Raw genomic sequence first — 20,040 nt, 5'->3', positions numbered from 1 at the left:
ATAGTAATAAAGGAGTCAAGAGGATATACAATCATAAATGTGTATGCACTCATCATCAGAGTTTTTTTTTTTTTTAAGATTTTATTTATTTATTTATGGTAGACATAGAGAGAGAGAGAGAGAGAGAGAGAGGCAGAGACACAGGAGGAGGGAGAAGCAGGCTCCATGCCAGGAGCCCGAACTGGGACTTGATCCCGGGACTCCAGGATCGCGCCCTGGGCCAAAGGCAGGCGCTAAACCACTGAGCCACCCAGGGATTCCCAGCATCAGAGTTTTAAAACACAAAAAGCAAAATGGATAGAACCAAAAAGAGGAAAAGATAAATTTACAATTACAGTTATAAGTTTCCATTCTTTTCTCTTAGTAACTGATAAAACAAGTAGATAGAAAAATTAATAAAGATGTAAAAGACTGATCCCTAGGTGGCGCAGCGGTTTAGCGCCTGCCTTTGGCCCAGGGCGCGATCCTGGAGACCTGGGATCGAATCCCGCATCGGGCTCCCGGTGCATGGAGCCTGCTTCTCCCTCTGCCTGTGTCTCTGCGCCTCTCTCTCTCTCTGTGACTATCATAAATAAATAAAAAATTAAAAAAAAAAAGATGTAAAAGACTTGAACAACAATACTAATCTGATATTATATATCTATATCACTCTACCCAATAACAACAGAATATATATTTTGCATCATTAAAAAGTCTTAATAAATTTTTTAAAAATATTTTATTTCTTTATTCAGGAGAGACACAGAGAGAGAGGCAGAGACACAGACAGAGGGGAAGCAGGCTCCATGTGGGGAGCCTGATGTGAGACTCAATCCCAGGTCTCCAGGATCAGGCCCTGGGCTGAAGGCGGTGCTAAACCACTGAGCCACCCGGGCTGCTCCAAGTCTTAATAAATTTAAAAGAATTAAAATCATGCAAACTAAAAAAAAAATAAAATAAATAAAAATAAATAAAATCATGCAAACTATATTTTCTGAGCATAACAAAATTATACTTGAATCTATAACATAAAGCTATTGGGAAAATCCTAAATATGTGGAAAGAAAACAGCATACTTCAAAATAGCTTATGGGTCAAAGAAGAAATCACAAGGGAAAGTAAAAGATATTTTGAACTGAATGAAAATAAAAATGTTACATTATCAATATTTATGGGATATAGCTAAAGCCATACTTAGAGGAAATTTTATAGCATTAAAACCATCTGTATTAGAAAAAAAAGGATCTCAAATCATTAATCTCAGCTTCTACCTTAAGAAGCTAGAAAAAAAAGAGCAAATAAAATGTAACATAAGGAAGGAAATAATAAAGATGAGAATGGAAATCAATGAAATAGAATGCAAAAAAAGTATAGAGAAAACTTGAAATGAAAAGGTGGTTCTGTGAAAAAAAGTCAATAAAATTGGTGAAAATCTATTCAGATTGGTCAGAGGGGAAAAAAGAGAAGACACAAATTATCAATAATAAGAATGAAAGATCCTACAGACATTGAAAGGATCCTACAGTCAATAAATAACTTAGATGAAATAGACAAATCCTTGGAAAGACACAAGCTTTTGGAGCTCACTCAAGATATCGCTTGGATAGTCCTTTATCTATTAAAGAACATGAACTCTTGCTATAAAACCTTTCCATAGAGAAAATGCCAGGCCCAGTGATTTTACTGGTGATTTCTACTAAAGATTCAAAAAAGAAATAAAACCAATGTTCTATAAACTCTTCCAGAAAATAGAAAAAGGAAATTCTTACCTAATTACTGATACCAAAACCACACAAGGCAATTATAAAAAGAAAAAACAAAACAGAGAAAAGACATTAAAAATAAAGAACAAATGGAAGAAGACAAATTCAGTGAACACAGCAGAAAAAACGAAGAGAGAAAGTGGCCAGAGGACTGACACTAACAGTGTCACTGTGTCCTTTGTTGAATGCCACCCAAGTGCAAACCCCCATATGGGATAGTGTTTCATAGCATGAACACTTGGAACCAGACCGCCTGGGTTCAGGTCCTAGCCCCACTACTTACTAGTTACATAATTTTGGCCAGGTTAACTAACTTCTCTGTATTTCAATGTCCTCATTTTAGAGTGGACATAGTAATAGAACTCCCCATGTGTGGCTGTTATGAAAATTGAATGAATAAATACATTTCAAAGGCTCATAATAGTACCTAGCACATAGTGAGTAATACACAAGTGTTTGTCAAAATCACTATTATTCATGCTATATTAGTTGGTTGCCACCTTTATTAAGTCATGATATATGTCCTCAAAATTAATGAAGCAGTACAAGAAGTGACCATTCTCACTGTATTAGTTCCCTCTGGCTGGAATAAAAAATCACCACAAACTTCCTGGTTTAAAACAGAAATTTATACTTTCATAGTCCTGGAGATTAGGATTTCAACACCAGTCTCATTGAGCTGAAATCAAAGGGATGGCAAAGCTGCATTCTCCTGGAGATTTTTGAGAATCCACTCCTGGACTCCTGAGTTCTGGTGGCTGCCAACATTCCTTGGCTTGTGGTTGCACCCCTCTAATCGCTGCCTCTGGGTTTACATTGCCTCCTCCTCTCTGTGTGTCAAATCACCCTCTGCCTCTTAGAATGACATTTGTGGTTGGATTTAGGGTCAACCCAGATACTCAGGACAATCTCCACGTTAAGATCCTTAACTTAATCACATCTATAAAGATCCCTTTTCTTTTATAAGGTAACATTTACAGGTTCCAGGGATTAGGACCTAATTATCTTTGGATAGCCATGATTCAACCTATTATACTCATCCCTGGGGTAGACTGATCTTGTGTGGAAATTATAACATATAAAACATTTTTAAAATTTATTAATCCAAAAAAAAAAAATTTTATTTAAATCCAATTAATTAACATAAAATGTATTATTGGTTTTAAAGGTAGAGGTCAGTGATTCAACAGTCTTATATAATACCCAGTGCTCATTACATATATGCCCTCCTTAATGTTCATCACCTAATTACCCCATTCCCTACCCCTTTCCCCTCCAGCAACCTTCAGTTTGTTTCCTATGATTAATAGTCTCTTATGGTTTGTCTCCCTAATTTTGTCTTGTTTTATTTTTTCCTCCCATCCCCTATGATCCTATTTGTTTCTTAAATTCCACATGAGTGAGATCATATAATTATATTTCTCTAACTTATTTCACTTAGTATAATACCCTCTAGTTCCATCCATGCTATTGGAAATGGCAAGATTTCTTTTTTTTTTTTTTTTTTTTGATGGCTGAGTAGTATTGTATTGTATATATACCACATCTTCTTTATCCATTCATCTGCCAATGGACATCTGGGTTCTTTCCACAGTTAGGCTATTGTGGACATTGTTGCTATAAACACTGGGATGCAGGTGCCCCTTCAGATCACTAGATTTGTATTTTGGGGTAAATAACCAGTAGTGCAATTGCTGGGTTGTAGGGTAGCTCTATTTTCAACTTTTTGAGGAATCTCCATATTGTTTTCCAGAGGGGTTGCATCAGTTTGCATTCCCACCAATAGTGCAAGAGGGTTCCCATATCTCCATATCCTCACCAACATCTGAAATTTCCTGACTTGTTCATTCTAGCCATTCTGACTGGTGTGAGGCGGTAGGTATCTCATTGTGGTTTTGATTTGTATTTCCCTGAGACCAAGTGATGTTGAGCATTTTTTCATATGTCTGTTGGCCATTTGTATGTCTTCTTTGGAGAAATGTCTGTTCACGTCTTCTGCCCATTTCTTAGTATATGTGCTGCCGAAGTGAGCATGTTCTGCCCATTTCTTGATTGGATTATTTGTTCTTTGGGTGTTGTTTGATAAGTTCTTTATATATTTTGGATACTAGCCCTTTATCAGATTGTCAGTTGTCTTTTGGTTTTGTCAACTGTTTCCTTTGCTGAGCAAAAGCTTTTTATTTTGATGAAGCCCCAATAGTTCATTTTTGCCTTTCTTTCCCTTGCCTTTAGAGATATGTCTAGTAGAAAGTTGCTGCAGCCGCAAAGAGGTTGCTGCCTATGTTCTCCTCTAGATTTTGATGGCTTCCTGTCTCACATTTAGGTCTTTCATCCATTTTGAGTCTATTGTTGTGTATAGTGTACTGAAAGGTCCAGTTTCATTCTTCTGCATAAGGCTGTCCAATTTTCCCAACACCATTTGTTGAAGAGACTGACTTTTTTCCATTGGATATTCTTTCCTACTTTGCCAAAGATTAGTTGACCATAGAGTTGAGGGCCCATTTCTGGGTTCTCTCTTCTGCTCCAAATCTATGTGTCTGTTTTTGTGCCAGTATCATACTGTCTTCATAATTACAGCTTTGTAATAGAGGTTGAAGTTCAGAATTATGATGCCACCAGCTTTGGTTTTCTTTTTCAATATTCCTTTGGCTATTTGGGGTCTTTTCTGGTTATATACAAATTTTAGGATTATTTGTTCCAGCTCTGTGAAAAAAGTTGATGGTATTTTGATAGAGATTGCATTGGACATATAGATTGATCTAGGTAGCAAAGACATTTTAATAGTATTTGTTCTTTCAATCTATGAGCATGGACTATTTTTCCATCACTTTGTGTCTTCCTCAATGTCTTTCATGAGTGTTCTATAGTTTTTTGGGTACAGATCCTTTACCTCTTTGGTTAGGTTTATTCCTAGGTATCTTCTGGGTTTGGGTGCAATTGTTTATGAGTCTGACTCTTTAATTTCTCTCTTCTGTCTCATTGTTAGTGTATAGAAATGCAACTGATTTCTGTGCATTGATTTTATATCCTGCCACTTTGCTGAATTGCTGTATGTGTTCTAGCAATTTTAGGGTGGAGTCTTTTGGGTTTTCCACATAGAGTATCATGTTATCTGCAAAGAGCGAAAGTTTGACTTCTTTACCATTTCAGAAAGCTTTTATTTCTTTTTGTTGTCTGTTTGCTGAGGCTAGGACATCTAGTACTATGTTGAACAGCAGCAATAATAGTGGACATCCCTGCTGTGTTCCTGACCTTAGGGGAAAAGCACTGTTTTCCCCCATTAAGAAGGATATATGCTGTGAGCTTTTCATATATGGCTTTTATGATATTGAGGTATGTTCCCTCTATCCCTACACATGAAGAGTTTTAATCAAGAAAGGATGCTATACTTTGTCAAATGGTTTTTCAGTATCTATTGAGGATCATACAACTTATGCCCTTTTTTTTTATTATTATTAACGTAGTGTATCACATTGATTGATTTGTAGATATTGAACCAGCCTTGCAGCCCAGGCATAAATCCCACTTGGTTGTGGTGAATAATCCTTTTAATGTATTGTTGGGTCCCACTGGCTAGTATTTTGGTGAGAATTTTTGCATCCATGTTCATCAGGGATATTGGTCTGTAATTCTCCTTTTTGGTGTGGTCTTTTTCTGGTTTGGGGGACCAAGGTAATTTTGGTCTCATAGAAAGTGTTTGGAAGTTTTCCTTCCATTTCTATTTCCTGAAACAGCTTCAGAAAAATAGGTATTAATTCTTCTTTAAATGTTTGGTAGAATTGCCCTGGGAAGCCATCTGGCCCTGGGCTCTTGTTTGTTGGGAGATTTTTGAGTTCTGTTTCAATTTCCTTGCTGGTTATGGGTCTGTTTGGGTTTTCTAGTTCTTTCTGTTTCAGTTTTGGTAGTTTATACATCTCTAGGAATGCATTCATTTCTCCCAGTTTGCCTAATTTGTTGGTATATCATTGCTCATAATGTTCTTATAATTGTTATTTCTTTGGTGTTGGTTGTGATCTCTTTTTCGTTTATGCTTTTGAGTCTTTTTTCTTTCGATGCACTGTGGTCTAAAAATATACAGGGAATGACCCCAATTTTTTGGTACCAGTTAAGACCTAATTTGTGACACAGTATGTGATCTCTTCTGGAGAATGTTTCATGTGTACTTGAGAAGAATGTGTATTCTCTTGCTTTAGGACGGAATGTTCTGAATATAAGCCCTAATTTCCTCCTTGATCTTCCTCCTTGATAACCTATCCATTGCAGTGAGTGGGTTGTTAAAGTCCCCTACTATTATATTATTATCAAGGTGTTTCTTTAATTCTGTTATTAATTGGCTTATATGATTGGCTGCTCCCATGTCAGGGGCATAAATATTTACAATAGTTAGATCTTCTTATTGGATAGCCCCTTTAATTATGATATAGCTTCCTTCCTCATCTCATATTACAGTCTTTGGTTTAAAATTTAATTTGTCTGATATAAGGATTGGCACCCCAGCTTTCTTTTTTTTAATTTTTATTTATTTATGATAGTCACACAGAGAGAGAGAGAGAGAGAGAGAGAGAGAGAGAGAGGCAGAGACACAGGCAGAGGGAGAAGCAGGCTCCATGCACCGGGAGCCCGACGTGGGACTTGATCCTGGGTCTCCAGGATCGCGCCCTGGGCCAAAGGCAGGTGCCAAACCGCTGCGCCACCCAGGGATCCCCCCAGCTTTCTTTTGATGTCCATTAGCATGATAAGTGGTTTTCTACCCCCTCACTTTATTTTTTTTTATATTTTAATTTTCATTTATTTATTTTTTTTACCCCCTCACTTTAAATCTGGAGGTGTCTTTGGGTCAAAATGAATCTCTTGCAGACAGCATATTGGTGGGTCTTACTTTTTAAAGCCAATTTTATACCCTGTGCCTTTGATTGGGTGAAAGACATTTACATTCAGAGTAACTATTGAAGGATATGAATTTAGTGCCATTGTATTATCTGTAAAGTCACTGTTTCTTTATATTGTCTCTGTTCCTATCTGGTCTATGTTACTTTTGGGCTCTCTCCTTGCTTAAAGGATCCCTTTTAATAGTTTTTTGTAGGGCTGGTTTAGTGATCACAAATTCTTTTTGTTTCTGTTTGTTCTAGAAGCTTTTTATCTCTCCTTCTATTTTGAATGGCATCCTAGCTGGATAAATTATTCTTTGTTGCATATTTTTCTTGTTTAGCATCCTGAATATATCAGGCCAGTCTTTTCTGGCCTGCCAGGTCTCTGTGGACAGGTCTGCTGCCACTCTACTGTTTCTACCCTTGTAAGTTATGAACCTCTTGACCTGAGCTGCTTTCAGAATTTTCTTTGTCCCCGAGATTTGCAAGCTTCACTATTATATGTCAAGGTGTTGACCTATTTTTATTGATTTTGGGGGGAGGTTCTCTGTGCCTCCTGGACTTGGATGCCTGTTTCTTTTCCCAGATTAGGGAAGTTTTCCACCATAACTTGCTTCAATATATCTTCTGCCCCTCTCTTTCCTCTTATTCTGGGATCCCAATTATTCTAATATTGTTTCGCTTTATGCTATCACTTATCTCTTAAACTCTGCGCTTGTGATCCAGTAGTTTATCTCTTTTTCTCAGCTTCTTTTTTCTCCATCATTTTGTCTTCTTGATATGTCACTAATTCTTCTGCTTCATTTATCCTAGCAGTTAGAGCCTCCATTTTTTATTGCATCTCATGAATATCCTCTTTATTTTGACTTGATTAGATTTTAGTTCTTTTATTTCTCCAGTAAGGGATTCTCTAGTGTCTTCTATGCTTTTTTCAAGCCCAACTAGTATCTTTATAATTGTTACTCTGAATTCTAGTTCTGACATGTTACTTATATCCATACTAATTAGGTTCCTGGCAGTCAGTAGTGCCTTTTGTTCTTTTTTGAGGTGAGTTTTTCCATCTGGTCATTCTGTCTAGAAAAGGATAGATGAACAAGAGAACAAAATACCAAAATGGCAACAATGACCCCAGAGAAATATATAGTAAACAAATCAGAAAAGACCCAAAACTGAAAGAGAGAGAGAGAGAGAGAATATATCAGACATTCAAACAGAATAGAGCAATACACTGGATCTTGTGTGTATTTTGGTCTGTTTATTAGAAAACTAGATCCCAAAATTGTGATGAAAGAAAAACATATATATGTACAAAAAAATTAAAAACAATGAAAGGATAGAATGTAACTGTAAAAAATGAAAATTAAAAAAGATTTTAAAAATTGAATTGAGGGGGCAGCCCTGGTGGCGCAGCAGTTAAGTGCCGCCTGCAGCCCAGGGTGTGATCCTGGAGACCTGGGATCGAGTCCCACGTCAGGTTTCTTACATGGAGCCTGCTTGTGTCTCTGCCTCTCTCTCTCTCTCTCTCTGAATAAATAAATAAATCTTAAAAAAAAATCGAATTGAGGGCAGCCTGGGTGGCTCAGCAGTTTAGTGCTGCCTTCAGCCCAGGGTGTGGTCCTGGAGACCTGAGATTGAGTCCCACATCAGGCTCCCTGCATGGAATGGAGCCTGCTTCTCCCTCTGCCTGTGTCTCTGCCTCTCTCTCTTTCTCTGTCTCTCTCATGAATAAATAAAAAAAATCTTTAAAAAATAAAAATCGAATTGATAAAATAAGAAATTGGTTGAAAAAGGAAAGAAAAAAATTAAAATTGAAAGACTAGGGCAGGGATCCCTGGGTGGCTCAGCGGTTTGGCGCCTGCCTTTGGCCCAGGGCGTGATCCTGGAGACCCGTGATCGAATCCCACGTCGGGCTCCCGGTGCATGGAGCCTGCTTCTCCCTCTGTCTATGTCTCTGCCTCTCTCTCTCTCTCTCTCTGTGACTATCATAAAAAAAAAAAAATAAAATAAAATAAATAAAAAAAAAAAGAAAGACTAGGGCAGCCCTGGTAGCTCAGTGGTTTAGTGCCACCTTCAGTCCAGGATGTGATCCTGGAGACCCGGGGTCGAGTCCCATGTCAGGCTCCCTGCATGGAGCCTGCTTCTCCCTCTGCCTCTTTCTCTCTCTCTCTCATGAATAAATAAATAAAATATTTAAAAATAAAATAAAATAAAATTGAAAGACTAAAGAATCACTGGGGAAAACCCATGAATTCTATATGCTATAGTCCCCTAGTGCTGGAGTTTTGCAGTTCTCAATGATTGGTAAACTTGGTCTTGTCTGGATGTTCTTGCTCATCTTCTGGGGGAGGGGCCTGTTGCACTGATTCTCAAGAGTCTTTTGCCCCAAGCAGAGCTGTAATGCCCTTGCCAGGGGCAGGCTAAGTAATATTCCCTGTAGGCTTTCCATGCAACTTTAGAGAATGAGAGTGAAAATGGCGGCTTCCCAATCTCCAGCCCTCGAGTGGAGAGCTTGGGGCCCCTCCTCAGTGTGCCCTCAGGGAAAAGTAGTCAATCTGTCCTGTCTCCCTGGCCACTGTCTACACTCTATGCTCCCCCAGCTTGTGACTGAGGGTTTCTATGTCAGGCACAGGACCCCTTTTCGAGTCCCCAAACCCTGCCAACTCCTGCGGCTTGCATTCACCACTCCTCCCAGTGGAAAAAGGGGATCTCGCCGGTTCTGCTGCTTGCTGGGCCCTTGTTCGGAGAGCAGTCCTGCTGACTGTGCAGGAGTTAGAGGTTTCTGGCAACCCTGAGCTGAGACCCCACTCCTGGCTCGCTGATTGGAGCCGGTTTCCCCGCTCTGATGCTTGGGAACTCTGCTGCACACAGCACCCTCCCCCTCGGTCTGTGACCCTGGGGATCCTGAGTCCACACTGTCCCACCTACGATTCTGCTCCCACTTCACTGCCTGAGCACCTTTCAGGCAGGGACTGTTCCTCCCCGGAGCAGACTTCTAAAAGTTCTGATTTTGTGCTCCACTGCTATATCATTTTCCAGTAGTGGTTGATGGAGGCCTCCTTGCAGTTTATCTTCCCATATATCGCCTAGGATTCACTTCTCTGCATCTTCTACCTTGCAGAAAAGTAGTCACTTTTCTCCTTGTAGAGTTGCAGCTATACTTTTCTGAGAGTTCCAGTTGAGTCCACAGGTATTCAAAATGATTTAATAGCTATCTAGCTGATAGTAGGTCTCCTACTTCTCCACTATTTTGGACTCCGTAACATTTTTTAAAAGGCCATTTAGCTCTCTCTACAACAAACCTGTTAGAATATGCCAACACACAAGCTTTTCACCTGCAGGTAGGTCCCCAAACTGTGAGCATTGCATCCATAATGAATTGCAACATCTCTAAGGGCTAACATACAAACGCAAATCCTCAAAATTTTAAGACAAACATCACAAACTTTGGGGGAGCAATACTACTAGAAACTTACTGTGCCTTCTTACGATCCAAATAAAAATAGCTTATTAAAATAGCTGGTAAGGGATCCCTGGGTGGTGCAGCGGTTTGGCACCTGCCTTTGGCCCAAGGCGCGATCCTGGAGACCTGGGGTCGAATCCCACATCGGGCTCCCGGTGCATGGAGCCTGCTTCTCCCTCTGCCTATGTCTCTGCCTCTCTCTCTCTCTCTCTCTCTCTCTCTGTGTGACTATCATAAATAAAAATAAATAAAATAAAATAAAATAAAATAAAATAAAATAAAATAAAATAAAATAGCTGGTAAGAACCAAGAACTAGATTTGACAATGGCAGTTGTCACTAAAGATTGAAAACAACGGGCTCACTCTTAATAACCACAGGTACCTCCACTCAGACCCTGCATCTTTATTTTACCCTGTACTCCACAGTAGTGAAGAAATTCACTTCTAGAATCAGGCCTGAGTTTGAAAGCTGACACTATATGTATTAGTGATGTGACCTGGACAAATCATTTCACCCCTTTGAGCCTGTCTCTTCATCTGTAAAATAGAAGTAATAAGTTTGTACCCTGCAGAGTTGCTGTGAGGTTTAAGTAAGAATTCATATAAAGTTCTAGCATGACAATTAGTCTATATAATAGCTGCTCCATAAATCATAATCACAACTTATTATGATGTACTAAACACTATTTCTAATAAAACACTATCTGCTCTCCTATCATAGTAGAAATACCCTCTCGTCTTCAATTTCCTTATTTTCAGAGTGGGGGGAGTTTTTCCTTTGGGGCCGGTGATCTCATGGTTGAAAGGTATTAACACCACATAGAAAAAGCCCAGAAAATAATGCAGTCTGAAATTCTGGTAACTGTATCCTTGGGATAAGAAAAAAGAAGAATGAAGAGAGTAAAGACTCTGTAAACCAGTAAAGGACAGGAAGTAGAGCCCAAAGCATTTACCATATGACTAAGAGCACTAAGGTAGAATGCCTGATGTCTGGGGAAACGAGACAAAATGAAGAATTTAAATAGCAAAAGTCTAAAAGGGGGGATGTAATAGATTCCCTCTCCACAGAAATTCATTAAATGATGAGAACTCTGCACTTAGGAAAAAGGAAGGTTGAGAGAAGTGAGTTATGATGAGGACAGTGACATCATAATGAGCACAGACAAGGCCAACACAAACCAGCTCATCTTCAAGCACGAAACACCAGACCTGGGACTGAGGTAAAGTGGAAGGTGGACAGGAGAGCTGAAAAACTCAAGCAAGCTTTTATTTAGGACAAACAAGACCCTGCCAGCAAGTCCGAGGCACAGGTAGTGTGTTGTTTGTTTTGGGATTTCCAGTGGTTAGCTCTGTACCTGGCACGGCGATGATCAGTCTGGACTGAAAGAAGAAGTGCACAGATTCAGTAGTAAAAATACTGGCAGGAGGTAAGAAGTCACACTAGTGGTGCCCTTCTGACCATGACTGTGTGTCCAGTCTTAATCTGGTCCAAACAACTCTGTACTGCAGCTCTGACCCCATCACTGCTCCAGTACTTTGACAGTTCTCCAGGGCCTCCAACAATGGGTCTGGATTCCTTAGCTTGGGCAGCCAAGCCTTTTGTGTTTGCTCCTGGCCTACTTTTTAGTCTTGTTTTCTGCCACTACCCTCCTCGTATGCTATGCTCCGGTCATGTCAGATGATTTGCAACTCCCCATGTATACTTGCTCTGCCACACACAGACACCCCACCTTGGCACATGCTGCTCCTTCTGTCTGAGCCACACTATGTGCCTGAGAACTCTCTATCCTTCTGTAATTATCTCAAATGTCACTTTCTTTAGACAGTGACTTTTCTAAGCAGAACTAAGTGATCCCTCCCCTAAGCTTTCAATTTTTTTTAAAAGAATTTATTTATTTATTCATAGAGACACAGAGAGAGAGAGGCAGAGACACAGGCAGAGGGAGAAGCAGGCTCCATGCAGGGAGCCCGACGTGGGACTCGATCCCGGGTCTCCAGGATCAGGCCCTGGGCTGCAGGTGGCGCTAAACCACTGCGCCACCAGCGGCCACCAGGGCTGCCCTTCCCTAAGCTTTCAAAACACCTTGTCCACACACCTATTAATTGCAGTGAGTATAATACTATAATTCATGTTTTCATGTCATTTTTCTTTTATAAACTTCTGGGGTGCCAGGATTGGCTTCTAGTCATCTTTGCATCCCTAGCTACTAGCAAGGGGACACAGAACTTTTAAAAATGTTGAATAAATGAAGAGATTTTAAAGACCCAAAATAGAAGTAGAGCTTAAATCCTTGAGTGAACAAGACACAGGACACTAAGACAGTTAGGGATGGGAGGGTCCATCCCTTTATTTTTTTTGGGGGGGGGTCCATCCCTTTAATCAGAAGATCCCATCATGAATGGCAACTATAAGATTCCCTCCAACTATCTCCTGTTATCATTATCAGAGACAGAATTTGGGGCTCAACATATGACAGGCCCACCCCAGTAAGACATCCCCTGTCTTATATGATTCCCAACCATTTCTCACACCCATTTTGCCTTTGAAAAGACAACTTCATTTTCATATGCTTTAGTATCACATCTTTTGTGAAATAACCCCTATTTCAAAATGCTCCAAAAGCCAAATTATTCTCTCCTACTCCAATTCTCATTTTCTCACTCTCTTACAAAGTGGAATGGAAAACTTCAGGGCTAAATTAAGGATGCAAAACATCGGAGCCCAAACTTAGCATGCAACTTTAGGGAAATTATACCTCTATATATTTCAACCAGCTCTTCCTTCAATGGAATCAACCCTACTATCTAGGAAATAATAAAAGGTACAACTTACACGGTGCTTACTATGCACCTCACATATATTAACCTGTTTAATTTTATACTTCTTCGAGGTAAGTACTATTATTATCCCCCACTGTGCACAAGGGGACTTGAAGAAGGTTGTAAAGCTCAGTTAATGAGTGGTAGAGGCAGAGCTAGAATCTGAGTGGTCTGGCTCTAGAATCCATGCAGTTAACCATTACCCTCTTTGCCCTCTCCAGGCCATTGAAAGGCACCGTATGCAGTACAAAACTCCAGCATGTTAAAGCATAAGGGCAAACCCTGAATGACTGGCCTCAGATACACGACAGTGCTATATATTTCGATCCAAATGATTTTACAGCCCAGATTTTAGATCTCAAACCACCCACCATTTATAGCTAAACTATTTAGGGTCTCTTATGATTTTAGCTATCTAGGAGATAGATTTGTCTTTTACTGGTACTACACTGACAATTCAGATGACAGTGTCACTAGATGAACATCCATCCATCTTGGGGTGTAGCTTTATGGATCAACGGGTTAGGTATTTCCCAAGAGAAATATGGCAGAAAGTGCACTTGTGTTCATGACTCTTCTACAGAAACAATTTTATTTTTAAAAAAGCATTAAATATTTAGGTCCATATTACCCTTTATCCAAAAAATTAATTTAGACAAAATTTTAAGACCATCCACTAGGTGTGATGTAGCACCTTCAAACTGTTATCAATCCCTTATAATCATATTCCCTTTGGTCAATGGGCCATTTAGAAAGTGCTGAATGTATATGTGTTGAATGAACACTTTGTCAGATTTGGATTCAGAACTCTACATTTCCAGATGTTTCCTCAGAAGTAACGGGTGCTTTATCATAGTCATATATGCTCTGGAGAACTCTAGTCTTCAGTCCTGCCTCAAGAAGGAGACTTACTCAAGTTTCTAGAAAAGCCTAAAGCCACACTCATCTGTACCCCGTGATTTCTACGTTGTTTTCTTCCCATCAGAGAGAGAACAGAGAAAGATCAGGTTACATTGCTTTCTTGGGCCTGCATAAATTCCTGTGAGGTTCTCTTCTGTCAGGAAAAGTTTCCCTGGCAACCATATTTACACACTCACTTAATTCCCTCCTCTCCTTTGATTTGCTGGTTGGTATAAAAATTAATTTGCATTGAATTGCTTAAGCTTACAAGTTAATCAGTTTAACAGACTTCTAAAATTTCAGACCCTGGTTTCTGGCCAAAATGTGCTTCTTAAGGGGCCGGTCTCCTTTCTTTTGAAATTTGAATATAATTCTCTTCAGTTCAATATTTTCAACATATATATTGTTTCTTGCTATAGGTAGAGAAAAGAATATTCTCCTAAGGGCATCTGGCCAATATTATTAGTTAGGAAGATCAAGAGAAGAAGAGGGGCCTCTAAATTAATTCCAAGTAAGCAAGTGGTCAAATTCCCAAAGCTCAGCTATGATAAAGAGCTGGAATAGAAGAGTCAAGAAACAAGACAAAAAATCTGGGCCATATGAAATGATGAACTCTGGCCTATGATTCTGGGTGATCAGAGTTTAGGACCTGGATAACAGGAATGGAACACTGAGTTATCAACTATGGAGTGTTACTAATTCATCCACCATGTATTTATTAAGCATCTAATAGTACTTGGTGCTGGGAACATAGCAGTGAATAAGTCAGACCCAGGTCCTGCCTTCATAAAGTTTATAGTCAAATATTTAAATAGTGAACCAATGTTGGCTTTGTTATTGAACCAAGTAGCTTTGGGCTAGGGGCTTGTTATACAATTTCCTAAAAGGCCCAGAACTGGTTTCAGAGTATGGATGGAGAAACAAGTTCAAGAAACCCTTCCTGGAATAGGTTAAATTGGCATATCAATAAGTCTTTGACATGTACAATGGGATGGTTTCTTTATATCTTCAACAACAATGATACTTGAGTCTCTAAACAGGGAGATGAAGAAGAGTATATTTATCATAGGGCACAAGGCTAGATACTTTGCAGTATGTATGTTTTCTAGAGTTAAAAGTATATAAAGGTACAAGCTATTCTTAAGCATATTCAACTATTTATTGAGCACCTACTATGTTCAAGGAATGGTTTTTCAGAACTAAAGCTACAGATACAAAAAATATATATATAGTTCCTAGTCATTTTAACAATGTGGTAAGTGCTAAAATGAGATGTTAATGTACAAAGGAAGAAGACCAGAGAGGAAGGATACTAATTCATTAAAAGCTGGTGGGGAAATGCTCCTGAGATGCAATGTTTGAATTGAATCTTTATAGATAGAGAAGTTTGTTGTTTTCAGCTAATAAATTTGGTACATAGCAATAGATAACTACTACAGTGCTTATGGAGACTATACCACTAGCACAAATAGGAGACCATGGAGAACATCTGGCTATCTAAACTTGGTTTTGTGAAATATACCACAGATTATACTCTAAATCTCTTTATAGTTTTAATCTACATATCCTTAGGCTCACCTGGTCCACACTGAGTAGAAAGTGAGAACAATCGCTCTGGGAATGGGAATGGGAATGGGAATGGGAATGGGAATGACACAGGTAATGGGAGGAAGCAACACAATCTCAGTCTTGTCTGATATCTTCCACAGAAGAACCTAGGTTGGTTAGTGTTTGGACCTGGTCAAGTGGCTAGCTAGTATCAAGTGGTATAAGGACTTGGTCAGTATTAGTCAAATAATTACTCAGAGGGACCAGGAGTGGGAGGAGGAAGAGGATGAGTAAAAGTTGTTTTTGAGAGAGCAGTAATCAGGAGAATCAAAAAAACTTCATTTGTTGTCAGTGCCAAGTAATGACTGTAAAGCCAAAAATAAGATATAATATCAAAGATTAAGTTTTCCTGATTCAGATGGGTAGATAAAGGAACAGAGTGGACAATAAAGGCAAAGGTGGAACACGAGCATTCAAGACAAATGTGGTAACCTGGTCACATTGTTCAAAGCTCTGGGTAGTCCCTGATATGGGGGTGAAGGGGTGGCATCAGCCTGACTAAAAATGCATTAGGTCAGAGCAGATAAGCTGTATTTTATCTGTTCAATCCCAACTTCTATTTTAGGTCAAAAAAAGCTCAAGCAAATGGGGATATTTGACTACAAAAGGAAAAGAAACGAACTCATTTCTTATTTAAATTGGGAGTAACAACAGCATCAGGACTGTAACTCTATCTAATAATACTCTCAAGACAGGATTGATGAGTTTCCACAACCATTCTGGGTAATAATTCCTTGCCTCCTTATTCCCTTTTTCTTCATATTGGCTATCTAGTTGATAGTCAATATTCAAATATTCAAAATATTTCCCATTTGCCCTTTATATCAGGAGTTCAAAATGAGAAGACCACAGGAAAATGCTGCACCATGTGCACCATGACACAAGGACTTAAGACACACTACACAACCAAAGCAAGGGCTCTAGTACAACATGCTTTTCCCACTTTAGGAGATAGTATTGATGCCTTCAGGCAGAACTTATTCAATGATGTCTTGGGTCCAGTGCAAAATGAAAAAGCAGGACTCTTGTTAAAAAACTAAGAATTTCAAGAGATCAACAATGGAGCATTATAACCAAGTGAGAAGGCTTTCTAAGTGCAGGATTCTGGGAGGTTGCAAAGCTGGTCTTGCCTTCAGGGACAATATAGCATGGTCCTTTAGGGTCAGAGTCAGGTCCAAATCCCATCAAGCTACCCATTACTCATGTGATCTTAGGCAGTTTATTTAGTTTCTTCATGCTTCCAAGAGGTTATGTAGCTGTAATCTAGTATTGTGAGGATTAAATAGGATAATGAATAGAATGTATACAAAGTGTTTAGCACATAGTAAGCACTCAACATGTGGTAGCTGAACTAATATTGTTCATTGAAATATGCAGGTAATTATCAAAGCAATAAGTTAAAGAATGAATTGCTGAACTGCTATTAAGGATATGAAAGCATGCAATTGGGATTTGGGGACAACTAAAATAATGAGGCAGACAAGGAAAATCGCCTTCTCTAATCACTTTCCTACTCCTCTCTTCCCATTTATTGCAAAGCATACAAAGGGCAATGTACATGCTGCCTCCATTTTTTATCCACATCTTATGCCACAATCCTCTTTACTCTCGTGTTTAATATGCCCATGGCCACCCCCCACTGAACTGAAGCTATTGTTCTCAAAAAGTTACTAATGAGCCTGTGCTTACTAAATAAAATGGGCATTTCCCACTTCCTCTGTACAATGTCATACTACTAATCAATTCCTCCATCTTGAGACCCTGTCTTCTCCTTCCTGACTTCTGTTGACACTGCACCTTCATGGATAACAGCTTGTTCAGTCAGTCCTTGCATCTATCAGGTATACAAATGATCATGAAGAGAATGCATTTGTCGGATGAATAAATTAGGTGGTTCTTTGACTTCTCTGATAGTCCTTTTCTACCAGATTGACCATATTTCTTCTTCCTATCTCCCTAAATGTGGGCTTTGCCCACAAAGCTTCAACCTTTGGTCCTCTACACCTCGGCTTGTATACTGCCACCTCTGGTCGACTAATCACATGGCTTCAATGATCACCTTCTTCACATCAGACTCCTTGACTTCTCTTTTTTGAGCACCAACTTCCCACTTCCCAATACTTAGGGGACATGTCCACTTGTAAGTTCTAGTATCACCTCAAGATGTCTAGCACCCAGCTTTTCCTCTTCTCCCCAAACTGGCTTTCCTTTTTGTTTGGTACATAGCAAACAATCTTGTTAATCTTGTCACCCATGTTCAGGGCCATATTTGATTCTTCCTTTTTTCTTTCTTTCTTTCTTTCTTTTTTTTTTTTAAAGATTTTATTTATTTATTCTTTAGAGAGAGAGAGAGAGGGGCAGAGGGAGAAGCAGGCTCCACGCAGGGAGCCCGATGTGGGACTCGATCCCGGGACTCCAGGACCACACCCTGGGCTGAAGGCGGCACTAACCCGCTGAGCCACCAGGGCTGCCCCTCTTCCTTATTTCTTGTCCTTCATATCCACATCCTGTTCACACTTCCTTTGTGATACTTAATTGAACCCATCTTTTGTTTTCACTGCCATCACCTTAATTCAGTTCCTTACCCCCTCACATCTAGACTATTTAAATAATGTGCTAGCTGGTTGTGCAGTTCTCTTCTCTTTCTACACCTACTAAAGTTTATTGTCCACACTGTTGTTGAGAATTTTTTTTAAAAATACTGTTATTTTTTCATCCATTTTGCACTGGACCCCCTACATTTCCCTAACCAAACATCTTCAGACTTTCCATCATACAGAATAAAGTTCTAACTCCTTAGTGCAGCATTCAGTGCCTATTAAAATCTGGCTTCTACCACCCCTTCCAGTCTTAAATTTCTCTACTTAAATCTCTGATCTTGCCAGATTGGTCCCTAAAACTTTCTTCCCTACTCCAGTCCTGTATTTTATAAACATGATTTTTCCCATCTGGAAATTCCTTACACCCTCCTCTTTATATAACAAAAATCACCATGCCTCTGAAAAAAGCCTTCCTTCATAATCGTAGTCCATAATGATCTTTTTTTTTTTTTTTGACTACTATAATACCACATGTTTCAGCGCTTTGAAAATTTACTGAATGGCCGCTTTATATTTAATCCTCACAACTGGGACGCCTGGGTAGCTCAGTGGTTGAGTGTCTGCCTTCGGCTCAGAGCATGATCCCAGGGGCCTGGAATCGAGTCCTGCATGGGGCTCCCTGCATGGAGCCTGCTTCTCCCCTCTGCATATGTCTCTGCCTCTCTCTCTCTCTGTATCTCTCATAAATAAATAAAATCTTTAAAAAAAATCCTCACAACTCCATGAGTTAGGTTGCATTCTTATAGATGAAGAAACAAAGTCAACTAACTTGTCCAAGTCACATAGCAAGTAACTGGTAGAACTGGGATCCAAGTCCTTGTTTAGGTGAGACTACTCCCCAGACTATACCACCTCTCTCATTTTCCTGTCTCTTCCAAACCACAAATACAGCACAGTATTTGCACACAAGCAGGTGCTCAGTAAACATGGTGATTGAGAAAATTGCTTAAATAGCACCTGTGACTCTAGCACTTAACAGAATCGTCAATCCTAGGAATGTATACTAGGCATATCACCTTCTTCAATTGCTTGATCTGTAGTAGAGCTCAAGACGGGATTTGCTAAAAATTCACCACTATCCATTCCAAAAATAAATGTGGTTTAAGCAAAGCTAAAAAGCCTTTATCTGATTCAAACATGAGATGAGTTTGGGGGATGTCCACTGTACCACCTCTAGGTCAATCCTTGCTGTTTCCAAATGATTAGGAAGTAAAAATAGGCTGGCTAGTTGATGGCTTATGACATTAAACGGACCATTCTGGAGGTGGATGCTAAGACAGCAGAACAGGATTTCTCTGCTTTGATTGCTAAGAAAAGTGCATCATGGGTGGAAAATGGGAGCAAAAGAGGATAACAGTAAGGAGGGAGACAGAACAGAAAGGAAATGCTAGAAATAGTCTATTGAGGAGATGGTGTTGTCCTTTTCTGAATAGTTGCTTGAAGCTGTCAGATCCAACCCTGTCCTTTGCGGCTGGCACCACGTAACAGTGGGCTCTGCTGCTTCTGCATGATTCATGGCTCAATCCTGAACTGCTTGTCCTGACCCCTATCAAGGCCAAATCCTCTCTTGCTCCAGATCCTCCCGGCTTCTGACCTTATTACTCACTTCCTTAGGTCTCAGAAATCTGACATTAGATTTGACATTCAGTGTTGCCTCCCTGGTTATGCCCTCTATTTTCCTCTTGTCCTCTCAGGATCGTACCTCTATTACCACACATTCTACCCTATGTCCAGGCCTTCTACTTGGGAGCTACTGCAAAGTATCCCTTCCCCCGTCTCCACATGTTGGACTGTTACTTGGAAAGATACAAGTGACAAAGACCAGGGGTGAGGCTCAGAAAAACTGATGAGGGGAAAAAGTGGGGAGGAAGAATAAGCAGGAGGGACGCCTGGGTGGCTTAGTGGTTAAGCGCCCGCCTTCGGCCCAGGGTGTGATCCTGGAGTCCTGGGATCGAGTCCCACATCAGGCTCCCTGCATGGAGCCTGCTTCTCCCTCTGCCTGTGTCTCTGCCTGTGTCTCTGCCTCTCTCTCTCTCTCTCC

The 20,040-nt window shown here is 39.8% G+C and overlaps 1 protein-coding gene and 1 long non-coding RNA gene across 13 annotated transcripts in view; one reads left to right on the top strand and one right to left on the bottom strand.

The window, feature by feature from the left end:
- Window positions 1–20,040, bottom strand: part of PHC2 (polyhomeotic homolog 2) — a 123,434-nt gene that overhangs the window by 101,447 nt on the left and 1,947 nt on the right. The window lies entirely within an intron of this gene.
- LOC112660569 (uncharacterized) overlaps window positions 3,082–20,040 on the top strand; it is a 43,517-nt gene continuing 26,558 nt past the window's right edge. For 5 of the 7 annotated variants that reach the window (XR_003137069.3, XR_007404375.1, XR_003137068.3 and 2 more), the window contains exons 1-2: window positions 3,082–11,498; window positions 11,978–12,179. This is a non-coding gene — a long non-coding RNA (uncharacterized LOC112660569). Of the gene's footprint in view, window positions 11,499–11,977; window positions 12,180–15,964; window positions 16,123–20,040 lie in introns of all 7 variants that reach the window. The other 2 variants (XR_003137071.3, XR_003137072.3) reach the window with 2 other exon arrangements.

The sequence above is a fragment of the Canis lupus genome, chromosome 2 (assembly GCF_003254725.2).
Source record: "Canis lupus dingo isolate Sandy chromosome 2, ASM325472v2, whole genome shotgun sequence".
Lineage (NCBI taxonomy): Eukaryota > Metazoa > Chordata > Mammalia > Carnivora > Canidae > Canis > Canis lupus.
The sequence above is the reverse complement of the archived record's forward strand: the minus strand, read 5'-3'. Positions and strand labels throughout refer to the sequence as shown.